The sequence below is a fragment of the Choloepus didactylus genome, chromosome 1 (genome assembly GCF_015220235.1).
Source record: "Choloepus didactylus isolate mChoDid1 chromosome 1, mChoDid1.pri, whole genome shotgun sequence".
NCBI lineage: Eukaryota > Metazoa > Chordata > Mammalia > Pilosa > Megalonychidae > Choloepus > Choloepus didactylus.
In genome coordinates, this window is record NC_051307.1 from 69928172 (window position 1) to 69949678 (window position 21507).

The window sequence follows — 21507 nt, forward strand, 5'->3', positions numbered from 1 at the left end:
TACTATGTTCTATGTTCTGGAAAACAAGCAGTAAGATTTGGGTTCTGCTTCAAGTTCCTCATCTATTGCGAACAGCTATAATAGAGATTTACAAAAACATTACAGAGGTGAGATGAATTTTCAATAATAAAATAACACATATATGCATCAGAGAGTGACATGAACTTTTGCTGTCACTATATGGCTTATGGCACAGACCCAAAGGCAGCTTGCCTTTTATGGACTTAAGAATTCCCATTGGCACTGGGAGAACGATTGAGAGTAGCTTTGCATGAAAAATATGAATTCCGATCAAGTGAATAGATCATCTCTAAGATGCATTTACCCACTCCCACGATGGAAAAGTAGCAGTAATGTTTTGCAGATTTTCTTCAAGGTATGTATTCTACGTAGAAATGATGGAATGAAAACGAATTAGCTATCCATTTACAATATTAAAAATCAAACTTGTTAACCAAAGAGAATTTCTGATATTTTATTAAATATCATCTAATTAACAACTCAAAGTGAAATCCTCTCTCATTCTATCCTTCCTCTCTTTCCTAATCTCTCTTTTTTACATTTATTCTCTGTTGTTTAAAATATATCTCCTTACTCTTTTTTTCATGTTATTTACTTTCCTGCTCATTTTCTTTCTTTCTCAAATAAATTTACCTATAAAGGAACTTTATTTTGCAAGTGCATTATGCATTTCATGGTTTCTATTAAACTTCAGGAAGTTGGACCTGTTAGTAACAAAATCCAACTGCAACAGTAACTCTGCCATACAGTTTTTCAATAGTTATCTAACGATGTATGTTTAAAAATTCAATCACAACAGTAGCACCAGAGTTCTCACATGGTCTAACTGTTAAATATCTCAGCATAATAAATTTAGCTGTTTTCACATGAACCACTGATGCGCAAAAATAATTTCCTACTAATCAGTAATAATGACTATATACCCAGTGAGTCACCGTTATACTTTAAGAAGAAGACTGTGCTAATGTGTGAATAATTATTGACCTGATTAAGTGTCCAATCCTGCTCTTAGAAAAAAAAAAAAAGTGCACATCATTTAACAATTCAGCTGTATATTGTCTGTGCGATAAAAGCAAGAGGTAATTTGGATAACTAATGCACCAGCTAAATTCTGTTAGGCAGTTCCCAAAAGTAGATGATTTCCATCTCCCTTAAACATTTCAAGAACCTACATTTTTTCTCTGCCTTACGTCCTTAATGCACTGCCAACTATTTTCTAATTTTTTCCCTAAGGTCAAGAGGAAAAAAGAATTAGAGAAAATGAAGTAGATGATAAGGCTTTATCTGTCAGTTAAGGGGGACTCGGGGTTCAGAGAGGAAGTTAGCGCCACAGAGCGTTCCTATGCAATGCCACATTTAAAGGCTAATAGAAAGGTAAGCCTTTTTGGGAAACAAGGCATGCATAGCATTCCAGACATTTAGAAAAAAAAAAAAAAAAACAAGTTAGGGGGTGATGAAGAGCTAAGAGCTATAAAGTGTTAGGTGTCAGTTGTCTTTTATAAATTGTTACTTCTCTTTGTTTCCCTAAGATTACCTCCCATTAACTACAAAGAAAAGTAGATTTGGCTCTCCAGAAACGTCTTGACATTGTAATTTGGATCAGAGGTATAAAAAGGAATGGAACCTGGAAGGGTAGCAAAGCTTCTTCATTTATGAATGAGCGTGGTGAGATTGTGAATGCTACGTTAGTAATGGCTGGATAAATACCCTGGGTCAGAGAGGCTTTTTTTGTTTTTTAAAATTAAAATGTAACTTTACTAGTTTAAATCCTGCAGCAACAGTTTGTTGAGACAGCATCACAACTAGGTCACAATCAAATTAAGGAAAACAGGCAGCAATGTCTTTTCCTTCAAAAGCAGACATTTGTCACCCATTATGGTACTATCCATTCATCAACTGAAATACATCAGAGTTAACTAATGAAAGAAAGCACCCCTGTTAACATCTAATCAAATCAACTTTAGCAATCCTGAAGGGTGATACAGAGGTCTTCCAGGAATAATTGATGAACTTTCCTGAAATTCTGGAAAGGACAGATCATTTTCTCTGAATGCTGCATTTAGATATAATCAAAAGTGGATAACAATAGAAAAACTGGAGCCATCTTCCTTTGGGAGGCAGGGTGATGTTCTTGTATCAGGCCTGCCCATTTCAAACCATGCACTTTAATTTGAGGTGGAAATATGAAGCTAGCTCAGAGGCACTTCGAAACAACAGAGTAATATTGAGTTTTGGTCTCATAAGGCAAGTATATCTTCAAGTTGTTTGCACCTCAATATTAACTCAGGCTTTAGTCATTCAACCTTCATTCTCTCATAGCCCCCCCCATTTGGACTGCACTAATGACTCATAGAGGAGGTTCTATTCACTGCACACTGTTAATAACACTCCTGTTTTACAGACCAAACAATAATTATTCTTCATTCTGATGACTCAGTTGTTACTGCTACATAATGACCATTATGCTCTGTTTAGGAAAGTATACCAGTACATAAGATATTTTAGAATGACTTCCATCCCAAATGATTAAAATACAAAGCTTCTACAAATAAAGAATAATTTGTGTTATCAAGAAAAGTTACTGGCCTGAATCCATGTATTCTCCATTACGTTAAATAAATTAGGTACTACTATAAATAGCATAATAATGCTTATCAAAATTTTTACTCCTAAGTAGATTTTTCTAACTCTAATGAAATTCAATATGGGGTTTCTTGCTCTAGAATGCATTCAACCATATTTGACTAGATTTAGATCAGGCAGCAGGGATTCTGAATGTACATGCAAATGTCAGATGTAGATATCATAATGATCTACATGCAGAAATTAAGTCTCATCCTTTTCTTGGATTGATTAAATGCAGCAGGACTGCTAATGTCATAAATTGTAAGAATTCCATCAGTTTGCCCTACCTGAATTTTGACCCCACTCTTCAAGAATTGTATCCCAAGAGTTCTGAAGTACATTAGCAAACACATATCTTTACCTCATCTTTGAAATAAAAATGTTTCTTGGACTTGCATTGCATTAACATTCTTGATTCTCTCCTTCAGTTGGAATTAGTAAATTGGTAAGATTTGCATTGTGGTGTTGCAGGGAAGTAGGAGGTCACCCTCACCTCTTCTTTGGAAGGACAGGATATCTCTTTGAGACTCCACTACAAATTAGACATTCTCAGGATATAATAACATTCAGTGTGTGGACTAGAACAGGAAAGGAGGGAAAATATGTTGACAAAAAAAAATTCTTCCATTGTACTTCTGATTATCTAGTGTGGGATATTTGCTTGTAATTATACCTCAAGATCTTTACAAAATAATGCTGTTAGCCCCACTTACTTCCAAAAAGGGTTTAAGAAAAAGAAAATAAAAGAAATAGTGAAAAATTTTTAAAATGTTAAACTTACCTAAAAAACTGAATCTAGGTGGATGAGGAGGGGAGAAAAAAAATATTATGCCAGAGAACCTAAACTCTGGAAAATTCCAAGGTAGTATGAAAAACTCTTGTTTACCAAGAGAAAGAAAGGAAAAGCAACCAGCTACATAGTTTTCATCATCAAAATTTAGAAAGTTCACCTGACTGTTATTTTACCTACACATAAGACAAAGTTTATCTACACTTAAGATCTGAAAGGAGCCAGTAATTGACCAATTCATTTTCTGGACCAACATGTTGCTTTGGAAGTTCAGACAGGAAAAGAGGGCAGCACAGGAGGATGGATTTCTTGAATATGCACTACTGACTAAGACAGAGAGATGACTGGCTCCTTGCTGTAACCCATATGACTTTATTTCTTTCAAATGAGATATTACGAAATATTTCTTTAGCACTTTGTTGTGTCTCTTGTATCGAGTGTATATTTCTACATAGAAAGCAAATTTAGCACAATTTGCAATTCAGAATGAGGAGAATAATTTCAACCATTAGTTATCTGATATCTAAAATTTTGCTCTCCTTCTATTCACTGGCTATTGCCCTTTGGTCATGCTTCTTGACACCAGAGAAGAAGAACAAAGAAGGTTAATTTTATTGCTTCTTTGAAGTTCTCTTCAAAGATTTAGTGGGCAAGAAGATTAGAAACATGGACCTAACTGAGCTTTACTAGGCACTGTAGAATTCTATTTTACATTCGCTTCATGCCCTCTTACAATTCAATTCAACTCAGCAAGTATTTATTGAGCCCTCACACATGATGGGTTCAGACGAGCAGGGAGCTATGGGGTTGAAAAAGAAATATATAGAATGGCCCCTTCCTTAGAGAAACTTACATTTTTATTTGAAAGACAACATATATAGACTTTTTAAAAAGGTAGAAAACTCTGAGAGCAAATGATTAAGGATACAAGTAAAATATACAAGTACTAAGATTAGAAAGGGGCAATTAATAGAAAATGTAGGATTTGGATAAGGCTTTGAAATAAAATTGGTAATGCAAGACATGGAGGGCAAAGTACTAGACTGCTGTTAGAAACTGAGAACTATATTCTGGGATACAGACTAGAGAGCTGGCAATAGGAGATAAACATGGATATTGACCATTAACGGTTTAAGTAGATGAAGAATGAAACATACAGTGGTCAGAGAAGGAAATGTAAGAGCTTCTTTCAATTAGTAAATGTAGGTAATTTTTATATCAAATGTCGTCACATAAATTATTTCACTATAACCTGAAACATCATTTTGTTGCCACATCTATGGGAGTCTGCAGAAATTGCAGAGGTAAATTTTATTTCCTCGCTGCACTGACTGGCAGCATGAGTCAGAAATCCTGGCAAGCTCTGAGGGCAAGACATGTTTTACTTGTGCTTGAAACATTAGTGGCTATTAAAATAATTCCCTTCATTTCATCTGTTATACAATAGACAGGAAAAGCATGGAAGAAAAATACAACTCAGGATCCATTAGTCCTTTCACAACCGGGGAGTAATGTAACCTTGCTTTACCAAAGTAATTGGGCTATTATATGAGACTAACTTCACTCCAGACCCCTTTTCTCTCTGTGGAGGATACTTAAGTGACCTGTGTTTCATATCCCTTTCTTACTACATTACCTTTTAAGAATATTTGCTTTGTACATCAATAGTAAATACTTATATTTTGCAGCTTAAACTATCAGCTTATTATTCATGCAATAAATAAGTGAGTGCCCACTCTATGCCAGAATTCTTATAAATATTAAAGATTCCATGGAAAACAAGAGAGATAAAGGCCCCAGCCCTTATGGAGCATACATTCCAGTGAAGAACCACACCAGAAAACAATATGCAGAAAGTAGGCATGATGGTTCCAGGCTGTGGTCAATGCTGCATAGGTAACAGATGGGATGATGTCACAGAGGGTGATGGGAAGGAGACAAGACCCTCCTCTGAACAGGGAAGTCAAGGTAGTGATTCCTGAGGAGGAATCCTTGAGGTTAGTCTGAAGGATGTGAGGGAGCAGCGGGTGGAGGGCAAGTCAGAAGAAAAGCATTCCAGGCAAACAACCACAAGTGCAATAGCCCTAAGTAGCTGCAAAGAGATTAGTGTGTTTGAGGAAGAGACAGGAGGATGGTGTAGCTTGGCTGCAAGGAGTAAGAGGAAGAATGGATGGCATGAGCTGGGAATTTGTGAAGAAGCCCCATTATGTAGAACCTTGTAAGATTTGTTCAGGGTTGGGATTTGGGGCAATAACAGTGGATCAGGTAAGAGGTGGTAGGTAAGAGGGAAAACAAAAGGAAAAAGTCTTCTCACAAGGAAAAATAAAAACTCTGTAAAACCCTCTTGTCTTGGGAAAAAACTGTACTTTTTAGTTTGCTGGTTTCTTAAGTAGGGAATTTTATTTTTAATTTGCTATTTTAAGCTGCAAAAGCCTAAAGACAACATGAATCAAAATTTCATTTCCCTTTTTTTCTGGACATTGTCCCAAGAATGTATATACAAAGGCATCTAGATGGAAAACCTGCCAACCATTATACACCTCAATTAGACAAGTGTTTACTAATCACATACTGTGTACCAGGCACTGGGGAATTACAAAAGAAGGCAGAAGTCACAGTTCTACTCTCAAGGAACTTATAATCTATTTAAGAAGACCTGCATAAATGCAAAAATCACAGAGCAATGCTATGACAAGTATTTAAATCAGCAGAATAGATTAGAGCACAAGTGGTATGCTTAAATTTTTTAGAGCGTGTAGAGTGCTATAAAAATCACTGTGGGGTGGATTGATTTGAGAAATTTTCCAGAGTAGTTGAGGCAAAACCCAGTTATAAAGGAAAGGGACTGGATTTCTAAATGAGCACTAACATTCACAAAGTAGGCATTTCCTGGGGAGAGTAGGAACCAGTATGACTGTAGCTGAGGGTGTACCTCAGGGAATGGAAAAGATTAAGAATAATTAGGCAAGGAAGGACGGCATAATAGAAGGCCTGTTACAACCAGACTAAGGAATTTGTATCCAATAGTCAGCAGAAAACCATTAGACTTTTAATTAGCAGGCATAACGGTGGATTTTTCATCTGATAGTCCACAACAATGAAAAGAACAAATACATGTAGTACTTGTGATATGAAGGCGATTTTAACAGCCTCCTTAAAATCTTTGCAACAACTCTCTGAGACAGATCACTAGCCCAAGGTAACCAGTAAGGAAATTGTGCACAGAGAGTTAACTAACTTGCCCATTATCACCATAGAATCTCTCATAAAATGAGATACAGAAACCCACATGGTATCCCTTGTTGCCCAGGCTTTTTACTTGCTAAAATACTAGACATTATACCTCTTCAATGAGCAAAGGTGGTAAATCAAAGTGAGACCAGAGACAAACACCAGGTAGGAGCGTATGGTATCCTCAAGCTGGGAGTCTAGACCTCAGTGCTAACAGTGAGGACAGTGAGGAAAGGCTAAATCTCAGGGATTTTGTAAAGAAAGTTTGCCCAAGCTTTTGGAAAATATACATATAACAAATCAAAAAGAAGGAATAATTCCAAACTGATTCATTTAGGAAATCTGAAGGATTGTAATGTAGTTGTCATAAATCTAGAAATGGCAGAAAGGGGTAAATTAGTAGCGTAAAATTATGGGGCTCTGGACATAGAATTCCAGAAGACATTACTTCACTTGGAAGCTATTCATGGGCAACCATGAAAAGGACAGAGAACCAATTTAGAGCTCCCTGGCAAAGTAGCCTGTAAGTCAAAATGACTTTTCTAGCATTGCCTTTCTTAGCTTTAAATTTGACTGTGAAGACTGAGATCCAGAAAAGATGCTGGCCTAACTTTAGATGAACAACTGCGGCAGCTGTGTCTAAGCCTGATCATTCTCTGAGGTGATGGGGTCAAGCTCCACAGTTAGCAGGCCATTTTGTTCAAACTGAGCTGCCCATATGCTCTCCTAAAAAGAGCATGTATTGGTCACTGGTGACTGGATTTGGGAAGCAGACATGAAAGAAAACAAATGATGGATGGTTTTATCTCAGCAGTATTCAGAGCAGGATGGGGAGGCAGAAGTGGGAGAGTGAGAAATATTTACCAGAGATTAAGAAAAAGGCCCCTTTCCTTAATTAACCTTTTGGTTCTTTGCCATTTCATCCCTCTTGTCTTGGGGACCTATTTTATCAGGAGACCCTCCATTTCTCACTTTGATTTTAATTCTGATGCACCTTGGTAATGAGACATAACTCTCCACTAATAAATTCTTCTTTACTTCTACCTCAGAAGACCCATGACAATAGGTGCTGATTGGTGTTGATGTAATTTGCCCCCAAATCACAGGGATGATCTCTGACTTTTCAAGATTACCAATTTGGTTATGACTTCCTTTTCACCATCCTTCCACTCCTTCTCACAGGAAAAAACAAACAAACTATAAGTTATTACCAAACTGTAGTTGAACACCAGCCCTGAAGACAAATCAGTTTAAATTTCTTTAACCTGGCAAAAATCCAATAGAAAAGATACTACGGTATGGAGTCAGAGAAAAGTGCCCTTCCCTCTCAAGCCACAAAGGCCATATGTTTCATACTTCATATAAAAACCCAGGTAGAATAAATCTTAAACAGTGATCCTAGTTTCACTCCAGCAAGTCATCAATCTACAAATACTTGTGAGAAAAAAGATTCATGATACAAACCTAAGAAGATTTAGTTTTATTGATGTAGCCTACAGATACTTAGGGGCCTCAAAATAGGTATTTATATAAAGAAATCATAATCTTGCCTACCTGTGATATATATAACAATTTACTACTTGCCTAATAATGCATCACTTTTCTTTTTGCAGAAAAATTCATAAGGGAGGAGGGGCAAGATGGCAGAATAGAGAGGAGTGGAAGCTAAGTAGTCTCCCTGGAACAACTACAAAAAACCAGAAACAACTAGTAAATAATCCAGAATAACTGTGGGGGGACAAACGAGACCATCCATTCATCATACACCAACCTGAATTGGGAGGAATGCCTGAGAACACAGAATAAAATCTGTAAGTAAAACCTGTGGATCCAAGTCGTGAGACCCCTTCCCCCATAGCCCAAGCTGCAAAGCCTCATGTTGCCAGAGAGAAGCTCTCTCCCAGCAAGCGAATATAGCTCAGCTGAGCTCCAACTGGGGTTTTAAGTAGAGAGTATGAACTGCTCACTACAGCTACGCATCCCCAAAAATCAGAGGCTATGAGTGACGACTGACCAGGGAGAGCCAGACGGTCGCCTTGGACTGGGTCTGAAGGGGACTATCTGTTTCTTTTTTGGCTCAGTGGAGAAAGCCCCAGTCATTTTCAGTTTCCAGGGCTGTGAAGCAGAGAAGGGTGGAGACAGCACAAGCAGAGAGCAAAACCATTGAAATGCTAATGACCTCCACCCGGGGGCTCTGTCTTCTCTAGGAGGAAAGGGGTGGGACCCTTTCCATTCAGAACCAGACCCCAGAGCCTGGGGAAACACAGCCATACCTCCTCACACCAGTCATGAATTATAGGCTCACAGGTGTCACCTCCCGGGCAGAAAAGCACAGTGACCCGAGGCATCAAAGGGTGGAGCAATTTTCTAAGACACACCCTCAGGGAAACCAGATACTGAATATTTCTTCCCTCTGGGACCTGAGCCTGTTCTGGTCTGGGAAAACCTGATTTGGATAACCAAGGAAACCATGCTTAGACAACAGAAAATTACAACCTACACTAAGAAAAACAAAGTTATGGCCCAGTCAAAGGAACAAACGTACACTTCAACTGAGATACAGGAATTTAAACAACTAATGCTAAATCAATTCAAAAAGTTTAGAGAAGATATTGTAAAAGAGATAGAGGCTGTAAAGAAAGCACTGGACATGTATACGGCAGAAATCAAAAGTTCAAAAAAACAACTAGTAGGAACTATGGAAATGAAAGGCACAACAAAAGAGATGAAAGACACAATGGAAACATACAACAGCAGATCTCAAGAGGCAGAAGAAAACACTCAGGAACTGGAGAACAAAACACCTGAAAGCCTACACGCAAAGGAGCAGATGGAGAAAAGAATGAAAAAATATGAGCAACGTCTCCGCAAACTCAAGGATGAAACAAAGTACAATAATGTACATATCATTGGTGTCCCAGAAGGAGAAGAGAAGGGAAAGGGAGCAGAAGCAATAATAGAGGAAATAATTAATGAAAATTTCCCATGTCTTATGAAAGACATGAATTGCAGATCCAAGAAGCACAGCGTACTCGAAACAGAAGAGATATGAATAGACCTACGCCAAGACACTTAATAATCAGATTATCAAATGTCAAAGACAAAGAGAGAATCCTGAAAGCAGCAAGAGAAAAGCAATCCACTACATACAAAGGAAGCTTAATAAGACTATGTGTGGATCTCTCAGCAGAAACAATGGAGGCAAGAAGGAAGTGGTGTGATATATTTAAGATACTGAAAGAGAAAAACCACCAACCAAGAATCCTGTATCCAGCAAAGCTGTCCTTCAAATATGAGGGAGAGCTCAAAATATTTTCTGACAAACAGACAATGAGAGACTTTGTGAACAAGACACCTGCCCTACAGGAAATACTAAAGGGAGCACTACAGGGTGATAAAAGACAGGAGTGTGTGGTTTGGAACACAATTTGGGGAGATGGTAGCACAACAATGTAAGTACACTGAACAAAGGTAACTATGAATACGGTTGAGAGAGGAAGGTGGGGAGCATGTGAGACACCAGAAGAAAAGAGGAAAGATAAAGACTGGGACTGTGTAACTTGGTGAAATCTAGAGTATCCAACAATTGTGATAAAATGTACAAATATGTTGTTTTACGAGGGAGAACAAGCAAATGTCAACCTTGCAAGGTGTTAAAAATGGGGAGGCATCGGGGGAGGGATGCAATCAGCATAAACTAGAGACTGTAACTAATAGAATCATTGTATTATGCTTCCTTTAATGTAACAAAGGTGATATACCAAGGTGAATGCAGATAAGAGGGGGTGATAGGGGAGGCATGTTAGACACTTGACATTGGTGTTATTGTCTGATTCTTTATTCTACTTTGATTTAAGGTTATTTTTCCTTTTGCTGCTTCCTAGCTGTCATCTTTTTTTCCTCTTTCTTTTGCCTCTCTACCTTCTTTGACTCTCCCTCCTGCCTTGTGGAAGAAATGTAGATGCTCTTGTATAGATAGTGGTGAAGGTGGTGAACACATAAATGTATGACCATGCAGAGAACCATCGATTATTTACTTGGGATGGAATGTATGGTGAGTGAACAAAAGCATATTAAAAAAAAAAAATGGGTTGATGACAAAACCTCAAGGGCAATATACTGAGTGAAATAAGCCAGACACATTAGGACAATTATTGCAGGGTCTCACTGATAGGAACTAATTATAATATGTAAACTCATAGACATGAAATATAAGGTACCAAGATATAGGACGAGGCTTGAGAATGGAGAGTGGTTGCTTAGTATGAGCAGAATGTTCAATTAGAATGAACTTAATTGTTTGGAAATGAACAGGGGTGTTGGTAGGAAGATGTGAGAATAACTAACAGCGCCGAAGGGTGTGTGAATGAGGTGGAAAGGGGAAGCTCAAAGTCATATATATCACCAGAAGGAAAGTTGGAGGTCAAAAGATGGGAATGTATAAAACTGAATCCTATTGTGGGCAATGTCCATGATCAACTGTACAAATACTAGAAATCACTTCCGTGAACCAGAACAAATGTATGACAATACAATTAGAAGTTAATAATAGAGGGGCATATAGGGAAGAACTATATACCTATTACAAACTATATACTACAGTTAGTAGTATTTCAACATTTTTTCATAAACAGTAACAAATGTACTATATCAATACTACGAGTCAACAATTGAGGGGGGTTGGTTAGGGATAGGGGAGGATTAGAGTTTCCTTTTCTTTTTTTTCTTTTTTCATCTTTCACTTTATTTCTTGTCTGGAGTAATGAAAAGTTTCTAAAAATTGAACAAAAATTAAGTGTGATGGATGCACAGCTGTATGAGGGTACCCAGGGGCAAGTGATTGTACACTTTGGATCTTTGGATAATTGTATGGTATCTGAACAATCTCAAAAACATTTAAAAAAAAATTAAGTGAAAATAGGGTGGGATGGGGGAATGGGATATTTTAGGTGTTCTTTTTTACTTTTATTTTTATTATTTTTTTTTGGAGTAATGAAAATGTTCAAAAATTGTGGTGATGAATGCACAACTATATGATGGTATTGTGAACTGTGCACTGTGGATGATTGTATGGTATATGAATATATCTCAATAAAACTGAATTTAAAAAAAAATTCATAAGAATGTGAACTTGTAGGCTGGTTTTAAGCCCTGTAGCTAGAAAAATAGCTAACTACTATCTACATTTCTCAAATGATTTTTTTATTTTTTATTTTATTTTATTTTATTTTTTGGTTATCCAGTAGAAGAATAGTTGAAAATCTTTTGGTTTCCCAAAATTTTATTTGATTTTTCTCTTACCTCCATAGATAGCCAGCAATCAAAATATCGGGCTATTATTTTAAACCTGATAAGCCTACTAACTATACATATCTCTGAAACGCATTCAACACACTGCGGGATACTGATTACGTGCTTCGACTTGGCGGGCCTGGGCTGGGGGACCTGATCAGCCCCTGGGGAGGGTGGTGAGCACGGGTGACAGCGCCCTCCACAGCCCCCCGGGCCTGAGAAAGTGGAGCCGGATGCAGGCCCCATTTCCTCACCCAAAATATCTTGCCCCATGTTGGGCGCCAGGAAGCTTGCCAGAGAAAACCGCCCCCCTTATCTTGCCCGCACACTCCCCGTTGCCAGAGCAACTCCCACCACCACCAGTGCGCATGCACCGTTGCCAGAGCTACTCCCGCCCGCTGCAGCAGCTTCCGCGTCCTCTCAGAACCAATCCTAGCCTTTCTCCCCTCAGCATTACCATTTAAGGCCCTTACACCCCTACTCCAACCCCGCCCTTCATGCCAGCCTATATAACCTGTGCTCACCCCTGAATAAAGCCCCTTTTTTTGTTCTACCCCCACTGGAGGAAGAGTGTCTTTCCTTTCCCTTCTCGCCGCCCTCCACGCCTTGCACGCCTCCGCCGGGGACTCGGCCAAGTCCCCCGCCTCGCCCTCGCCTCCAGGAAAGAGCCCCCACCGCCGGTACCCTCAGAGCAGTGCCGAGAGCTGAGGGTTCAGCAACCGGCCGCCATCCCCCCAGACGATTTAACTGCGACCGCAACACACAACTGCTTCCTTTTGTACTGATTTGCAATAAATTTGGCATTTCCTTTCTGAAACTGCTTTCAGGTTTTTCAAAATGTTTGCAATTTGAGTCACAAATGGTTTATTTACTTCTTTATAACATGCATACAAAGACCCGTCATAAGACTCGGTGCTATTCACAAAGGCAGAATGTATTACTTCTGAAATATTATATTCTTTAATCTCTGGTGGCAGTCTTTAGCCCAACAAATTTATGCAATTAATACTTGGCTTAATCTAAATAATATAATAAAAACAGTGCCAGAGTCCTCTCCACCTTAAGAGGGCTGAAAACAATTTGGTTTCCAGGTCAATTAACTTTTCCATCTGGATTGTCTCAGTTGGTGTGAACACCATTAGGAAAGCTCACAACAATGGATCTTCCATCAAAAAAGAAAATATAGAGAGAAAGACTATCATTCATTTTGTTTTCATGTTAATAAACATTAAAAACTCTCAGTTTTTTTCTTTCTTTTCAAAGAAACATTCATCCATTCTTCATTCTAGCATATAATAATGCATAAGAGGGTAGAAAATTCACATGCTTTTTTTTACCCCAAGCCATGTATTGATATAAAAACCTGCTGGTGACGTGTGTATTGTTTTAAGGATAATATGTGAGAAGGCTTGAATAAATTTAGAAAAGCTGATGAAATGCATTGTTTCTTTTTTTTCTTCAAATTTTAAAGTTCAACTTTAAAGTTCAACTGTCCCCAACTCCAAGGGTAAATCTTGACTGGGCTAAGCCAATAATGAAAATCCCATTCCTTCAATGACTGGTTTAAGTAAGGGTATGTAAGGGTGTTTTGCACAATTTCACTCAATGAAACCTGAGGGAAAGTCTGTTGGGGAACTTAGAAAAGTTTACTTACTGATGAAATGGAATATATATACATACACACACACACACACTCTACTACTAACATTATTGTATGTCATTTCTACATGTGAAGCCTGGAACCACAAAAACCATCTTGGGATCATAAAAATGACACGGTAAGAACAAGCCAAATACACTGAGGAAGCAGAATAAAAGATGGAAGGACTCTGGGTCTGAGATGGTTTTTTTGATTAACCAGCTCTGTAGCTGCTCAACCTTATTATGTGAGATTATAATTACTTATTGTTTCAGCCATTTAAGTTGGGATTTTTTCTTATGTTCAGCCACCTAAAAGATCAAAGCCATGAACTGAGAAGGGATTAGAAAGACACTTTGCTATTTGTCAAAATCTGACTAATAGTACATTTGCCAGAAGGGAGCTAAATATGTGTAAAATTTCCTTCACATCTGAATCTCTCAGACTCAGAATCCATTGACTGAAAAAGAGATTGAGTTTCATTGATACAATACAACAGTAATTGCATATGGTAGAGATTTCCTCAGTCCTTCCCCAAATGATCCTCCTACCCTTTGTTCATTAAATATACCATGGATGAGGAGGTGTACACAGATGTTTGGAAGGCTCTTGGATACTTAATGATCCAATGCGCCATTTTAACCAGTTTGTTGGTGTATGGGTATATGGGGGTCAGGTAATAAAAGGAGTCTGAACATGAGTCTGTCTGATGCAGATGCCTTTGTGTTTGCTTCCAAATTTCTAAAGGTGAAGTCAGAATGCTAATGCTTTATAGTTGACAGAACTCTCAGGTTGGTGTCCAGAATGAACCATCAGATTCATAAAGTCATAAATTTGGATAAGGCCAATAAAAACCCATCCTAATATTCTCACAAACATTGAGGACTGATAATTTTGTAGGCTGAGCCCTCGATCTTGAGGCTTGCCCTTATGAAGCTCATTGCTGCAAAGGAGAGGCTAAGCCTACTTATAATTGTGCCTAAGAGTCTACCCTGAGTACCTCTTTGTTGCTCAGATGTGGCCCTCTCTCTCTCTCTCTAGATAAGCCAACTCAGCAGGTGAATTCACTGCTCTCCCCGCTATATGAGACCTGACTCCCAAGGGAGTGAATCTCCCTGGCAATGCAGGACATGACTCGGTGGGAAGAATCTGGGCCCAGCATTGTGGGATTGAGAAGATCTTGACCTAAAGGAGGAAGCGAAATGAAACAAAATAAAGTTTCAGTGGCTGAGAGATTTCAAATGGAGTTGAGAGGTCACTCTGGAGGGCATTCTTATGCACTATATAGGCATCCCTTTTTAGGTTTTAGTGTTTTGGAATAGCTAGAAGTAAATACCTGAAACTATCAAACTGCAACCCAGTAGCTGTGATTCTTGAAGACGATTGTATAACTATGTAGATTACACGGTGTGACTGTGTGATTATGAAAGTCTTGTGGATCACGCTCCCTTTATCCAGTGTATGGATGGATCAGTAAAAAAACGAGGACAAAACTAAATGAAAATTAGGGTGGGATGAGGGCATGATTTGGGTGTTCTTTTTAACTTTTCTTTTTTTTCTTATTTTTATTCTTTCCGGTGTAAGTAAAATTTCAAAAATTGGGGTGATGAATGCACAAATATATGATGACACTGTGAACAGTTTATTGTATACCATGGATGATTGTATGGTATGTGAATATATTGCAATAAAACTGAATTAAAAAAAATCATAAGATATAGGTAGCACATCCAGGTTCTGGCTTGAGTGGGCCTAGAGGGCACAAGCTAGCTGCACAAATAAGTGGTTCAGACTCCCATGCAACCTCCCACTCTTGCATCTATGTCTCTCCTTCAGTTAAGATCTAAGACCTCATTGAGAGTTCTCTATGATCATCTTTCAGAGAAGGAATAAACCCAAACTTTGTTGACAGAATGGGTCTCCTTGACATGTCAGTCCAAGCTGAAAATGAACTACTGTTGTAATGCAGCCCCATTAAGGGGTATCCTTAAAAGACAATGGTGGGGGAGGCAGGGCAAGATGGTGGCATAGAGAGGAATGGAAGCTAAGTAGTCCCCCTGGAACAACTACAAAAAAACAGAAACAACTAGTAAATAATCCATAATAACTGTAGGGGGACAAACGAGACCATCCACTCATCATACACCAACCTGAATTGGGAGGAATGCCTGAGAACACAGCATAAAATCTGTAAGTAAAACCTGTGGATCCAAGTCATGAGACCCCCTCCCCCATAGCCCGAGCTACAAAGCCTCGTGTTGCCAGAGAGAAGCTCTCTCCCAGCAAGCAAATATAGCTCAGCTGAGCTCCAACTGGGGTTTTAAGTAGCGAGTGTGAACTGCTCACTACAGGTATGCATCCCCAAAAAACAGACAGAGGCTTTGGGTGACAACTGACGTTGGAGAGCCAGAGGGTGACCTTGGACTGGGTCTGAAGGGGACTATCTGTTTCTTTTTCAGCTCAGCGGAGAAAGCCCAGTCATATTCAGTTTCCAGGGCTATGACTTGGGGAAGGGTGGAGACAGCACAAGCAGAGAGCGAGACCATTGAAATACTAATGACCTCCACCTGGGGGTTCTGTCTTCTCTAGGAGGAAAGGGGTGGGGCCCTTTACATTCAGAACCAGACCCCAGAGCCTGGGGGAACACGGCCACACCTCCTCACACTAGTCAAGAGTCATAGGCTAACAGGCATCACCTGCTGGGCAGAAAAGCACAGTGACCCAAGGCATCAAAGGGTGGAGCAATTTTCTAAGACACACCCGCAGGCAAACCAGATAGTGAATATTTCTTCCCTCTGGGACCTGAGCCTGTTCTGGTCTGGGAAAACATGATTTGGATAACCAAGGAAACCATGCCTAGACAACAGAAAATTACAAACTACACTAAGAAAAACAAAGTTATGGCCAAGTCAAACGAACAAACGTACACTTCAACTGAGATACAGGAATTTAAACAACTAATGCTAAATCAAATCAAAAAGTTTAGAGAAGATATTGCAAAAGAGACAGAGGCTGTAAAGGAAACACTGGGCATATATATGGCAGAAATCAAAAGTTCAAAAAAACAACTAGTAGAATCTATGGAAATGAAAGGCACAACACAAGAGATGAAAGACACAATGGAAACATGCAACAGCAGATCTCAAGAGGCAGAAGAAAACACTCAGGAACTGGAGAACAAAACACCTGAAAGCCTACACGCAAAGGAACAGATGGAGAAAAGAATGAAAAAATATAAGCAACGTCTCCGGGAACTCAAGGATGAAACAAAGTACAATAATGTACATATCATTGGTGTCCCAGAAGGAGAAGAGAAGGGAAAGGGGGCAGAAGCAATAATAGAGGAAATAATTAATGAAAATTTCCCATCTCTTATGAAAGACATAAAATTACAGATCCAAGAAGCTCAGTGTACTCCCAACAGAAGGGATATGAATAGGCCTACGCCAAGACACTTAATAATCAGATTATCAAATGTCAAAGACAAAGAGAGAATCCTGAAAGCAGCAAGAGAAAAGTAATCCATTACATACAAAGGAAGCTTAATAAGACTATGTGCGGATCTCACAGCAGAAACCATGGAGGCAAGAAGGAAGTGGTGTGATATATTTAAGATACTGAAAGAGAAAGACCACCAACCAAGAATCCTGTATCCAGCAAAGCTGTCCTTCAAATATGAGGGAGAGCTCAAAATATTTTCTGACAAACAGACAATGAGAGACTTTGTGAACAAGACACCTGCCCTACAGGAAATACTAAAGGGAGCACTACAGGGTGATAGAAGACAGGAGTGTGTGGTTTGGAACACAATTTGGGGAGATGGCAGCACAACAATGTAAGTACACTGAACAAAGGTAACTATGAATACGGTTGAGAGAGGAAGGTGGGGAGCATGTGAGACACCACAAGAAAGGAGGAAAGATAAAGACTGGGACTGTGTAACTTGGTGAAATCTAGAGTATTCAACAATTGTGATAAAATGTACAAATATGTTCTTTTACGAGGGAGAACAAGCAAATGTCAACCTTGCAAGGTGTTAAAAATGGGGAGGCATTGGGGGAGGGATGAAATCAGCATAACCTAGAGACTGTAACTAATAGAACCATGGTACTATGCTTCCTTTAATGTAACAAAGGTGATATACCAAGGTGAATGCAGATAAGAGGGGGTGATAGGGGAGGCATGTTAGACACTTGACATTGGTGGTATTGTCTGATTCTTTATTCTGCTTTGATTAAGATTATTTTTTCCTTTTGCTGCATCCTAGCTGTCATTTTTTTTTTCCTCTTTCTTTTGCTTCTCTACCTTCTTTGACTCTCCCTCCTGCCTTGTGGAAGAAATGTAGATGCCCTTATATAGATAGTGGTGAAGGTGGTGAACACAGAAATATATGACCATGCAGAGAACCATCGATTATTTACTTGGGATGGAATGTATGGTGAGTGAACAAAACCATATTAAAAAAAAAAATGGGTTGATGACAAAACCTCAAGGGCAATATACTGAGTGAAATAAGCCAGACACATTAGGACAATTATTGCAGGGTCTCACTGATAGGAACTAATTATAATATGTAAACTCATAGACATGAAATATAAGGTACCAAGATATAGGACGAGGCTTGAGAATGGAGAGTGGTTGCTTAGTATGAGCAGAATGTTCAATTAGAATGAACTTAATTGTTTGGAAATGAACAGGGGTGTTGGTAGGAAGATGTGAGAATAACTAACAGCGCCGAAGGGTGTGTGAATGAGGTGGAAAGGGGAAGCTCAAAGTCATATATATCACCAGAAGGAAAGTTGGAGGTCAAAAGATGGGAATGTATAAAACTGAATCCTATGGTGGGCAATGTCCATGATCAACTGTACAAATACTAGAAATCACTTCCGTGAACCAGAACAAATGTATGACAATACAATTAGAAGTTAATAATAGAGGGGCATATAGGGAAGAACTATATACCTATTGCAAACTATATACTACAGTTAGTAGTATTTCAACATTTTTTCATAAACAGTAATAAATGTACTATATCAATACTACGAGTCAACAATTGAGGGGGGTTGGTTAGGGATAGGGGAGGATTAGAGTTTCCTTTTCTTTTTTTTTCTTTTTTCATCTTTCACTTTATTTCTTGTCTAGAGTAATGAAAAGTTTCTAAAAATTGAACAAAAATTAAGTGTGATGGATGCACAGCTGTATGAGGGTACCCAGGGGCAAGTGATTGTACACTTTGGATCTTTGGATAATTGTATGGTATCTGAACAATCTCAAAGAAAATGAAAAAATAATAATAAAAATAAATAAATAAATAAATAAAAATTAAAAATTAAAAAAAAAAAAAGACAATGGTGGGGGAATTGACCCCAATGGGCAGAGCTTCAGGACGTGTATCTGTTCAACCATTTTGGTGAGGACAAAATTGGCTGATAGTAAACATTTACATGAACTCATGAGAAGTGCCCAATTTGGTTGGTCAGGGGCCTAAAAGAGGTAAGAAGATTGGGAATAAGTAGGTCAGGAGAAATGGCAAGTGGGGAATAAATTAGTCAATATCACATGAGTTAAGTGACCAGCCAGAAAGTGTGGCCAAATGGACTCGTAGAACTGCAAGTAAAGCATCAGCTTGGAGATAACATCCTACAATTATAGGACAATGATGCTTCCACCAGAGGATATAGTAGGAATCTGACTTAAAGTAAAGCAACAGCCACTACCACTTTGGGATTGTTATGACAATAGACCAGTAGGCAAAGAAAAGAGTTATTATACTGACAGGGGCAGTTGAGTCTGCTTATAATTAGGAGGTAGGTTGCTGCTACGTAAGGCAGGCAGAGAAGAATACGTTTGGTAATCGGGTCCTCCCCTGAGTTATCTCTTTGTACTCTCATGCTGGGATTTAACTGGAAATTTAAGAATAAAACAATGGTAAAAAGAGATTCAGGGCGTCTCGGAAGCAGGAATCTCATTCACCGGAACAAGCAATCAACCTATATTAGTAGAAGCATTGTTCGAGGGTGAGGGCAATCAAGAATAGTAGTAGATGAGAGAAGTGATGCATTTCAGTTATAGTCAGGATCAACTGAAGCAGCAGGTCAAAGAGCTCATCTCAGTAATACTACCCTTGAGAAGTTTCACAAAGATGGTGACTAATAAAATTCCTGTGGACACTTTAGCAGTATCAAATGAACCTAATGCTAGAAATAAGTGGATCTCAGCCATACAAATGGGAAGACTCTGGCAGAGGCTAGTAGTGCTCTGCTAAGATTCCCTAGGATCTCATTTACTGATTTGGTTGCTGTAGAATACGTGCTAATGGATCACATCTGTAACCTCCTCTCTGGAGGATTCCTTCTGGACAGTTAAATCTATCTCGCCAGAAATTGCCTGGGATTTATGCCAACATGCTTCCATACCCATGACCCTTGGCCAATTACTGACTGGAGAGGGTGGACAAGATGCCCTCTTCCTTGTCTCAAGGAAGTGCAATGTACACTCCAGATTTCCTCTTGGGATTAAGCCTAAACAAGATTTTATCTTAAACTACATTCTTGCATAGCCTGTTTTCCTTTTCTGTCCTCCTTCCTTTACTCCTTAGCAGTTTCTCCTGGGAGCACTACCTCAATAAAGTATGTAGACTTGAATCCTCATCTCAGGCTCTGCTTTTAGGAAACCTGAGGAGAAAGGTAACACATTACATTTTCCATAGATTAGAGTCTTAAAAAATGTTTTTGGCATTGTCTTTTAAGAAAATCTGTCCTTGCATCATTTTTTAGTAAAATAGTATTACAGTATATAGAGAATTATATATATACAGTAGATAGAGTTATATAGACAGCATTCACAACATAGCATATGTTCTAGTTTGCTAATGCTGCTGGAATGCAAAACACCAGAAATGGATTGGCTTTTATAAAAGGGGGTTTATTTGGTTATACAGTTACAGTCTTAAGGCCATAAAGTGTCCAAGGTAATGCATCAACAATCAGGTACCTTCACTGGAAGATGGCCAATGGCATCTGGAAAACCTCTGTTAGCTGGGAAGGCATGTGGCTGGCATCTGCTCCAAGTTCTGGTTTCAAAATGGCTTTCTCCCAGGATGTTCCTCTCTAGGCTTCAGCTCCTCAAAAATGTCACTCTTGGTTGCTCTTGGGGCATTTGTCCTGTCTTAGCTTTTCTGGAGCAAAAGTCTGCTTCCAAAGGCCATCTCCAAAATGTCTCTGTAAGCTGAAGCTTCTCTCTCAGTTCCAGTGCATTCTTCAAAGTGTCCCTTTTGGCTGTAGCTCCTCTTCAAAATGTCACTCAGTTGCACTGAGTTCCTTCTGTTTGTCAGCTCATTTATATGGCTCCAGTGATTTAATTTAGACCCACCCTGAATGGGTGGGGTAACACCTCCATGGAAATTATCCAATCAGAGCCATCACCCAGAGTTGGGTGGAGCTCATCTCCATGGAAACACTCAAAGAATTACAATCTAATTAATACTGATAGGTCTACCCACACAAGATTACATCAAAAATAATGGCATTTGGGGGGACATAATACATTCAAACTGGCACAACATATATATGTTAAATGTATATCTCAGGATAGTTTATTGTGATATTATTTAATGACATACTAATATCAATTTCAGATTTTTACTACTATTGGAGTCACTCAAAAGGAGGAAAAATAAATTTTCCTTTATTGTTCATCTACCCTCACCCACTTTAACAGGCTAGAAGGCCAGACTTTTAGGTTTTGAGACTAGGACTTACCTGCCTTTGAGGATTAAGGGCATTTTTGTTTCAGGGGCCCAAACTAAAATTTCCGGGTACTGAGAAGATGAACACCTTGCAGGTATTTGTTTAAGCCTCTAGTCTCAGTAAGAGGAACTAAGCTGTTTCCTTTCTTTGCAGAGGAGAGG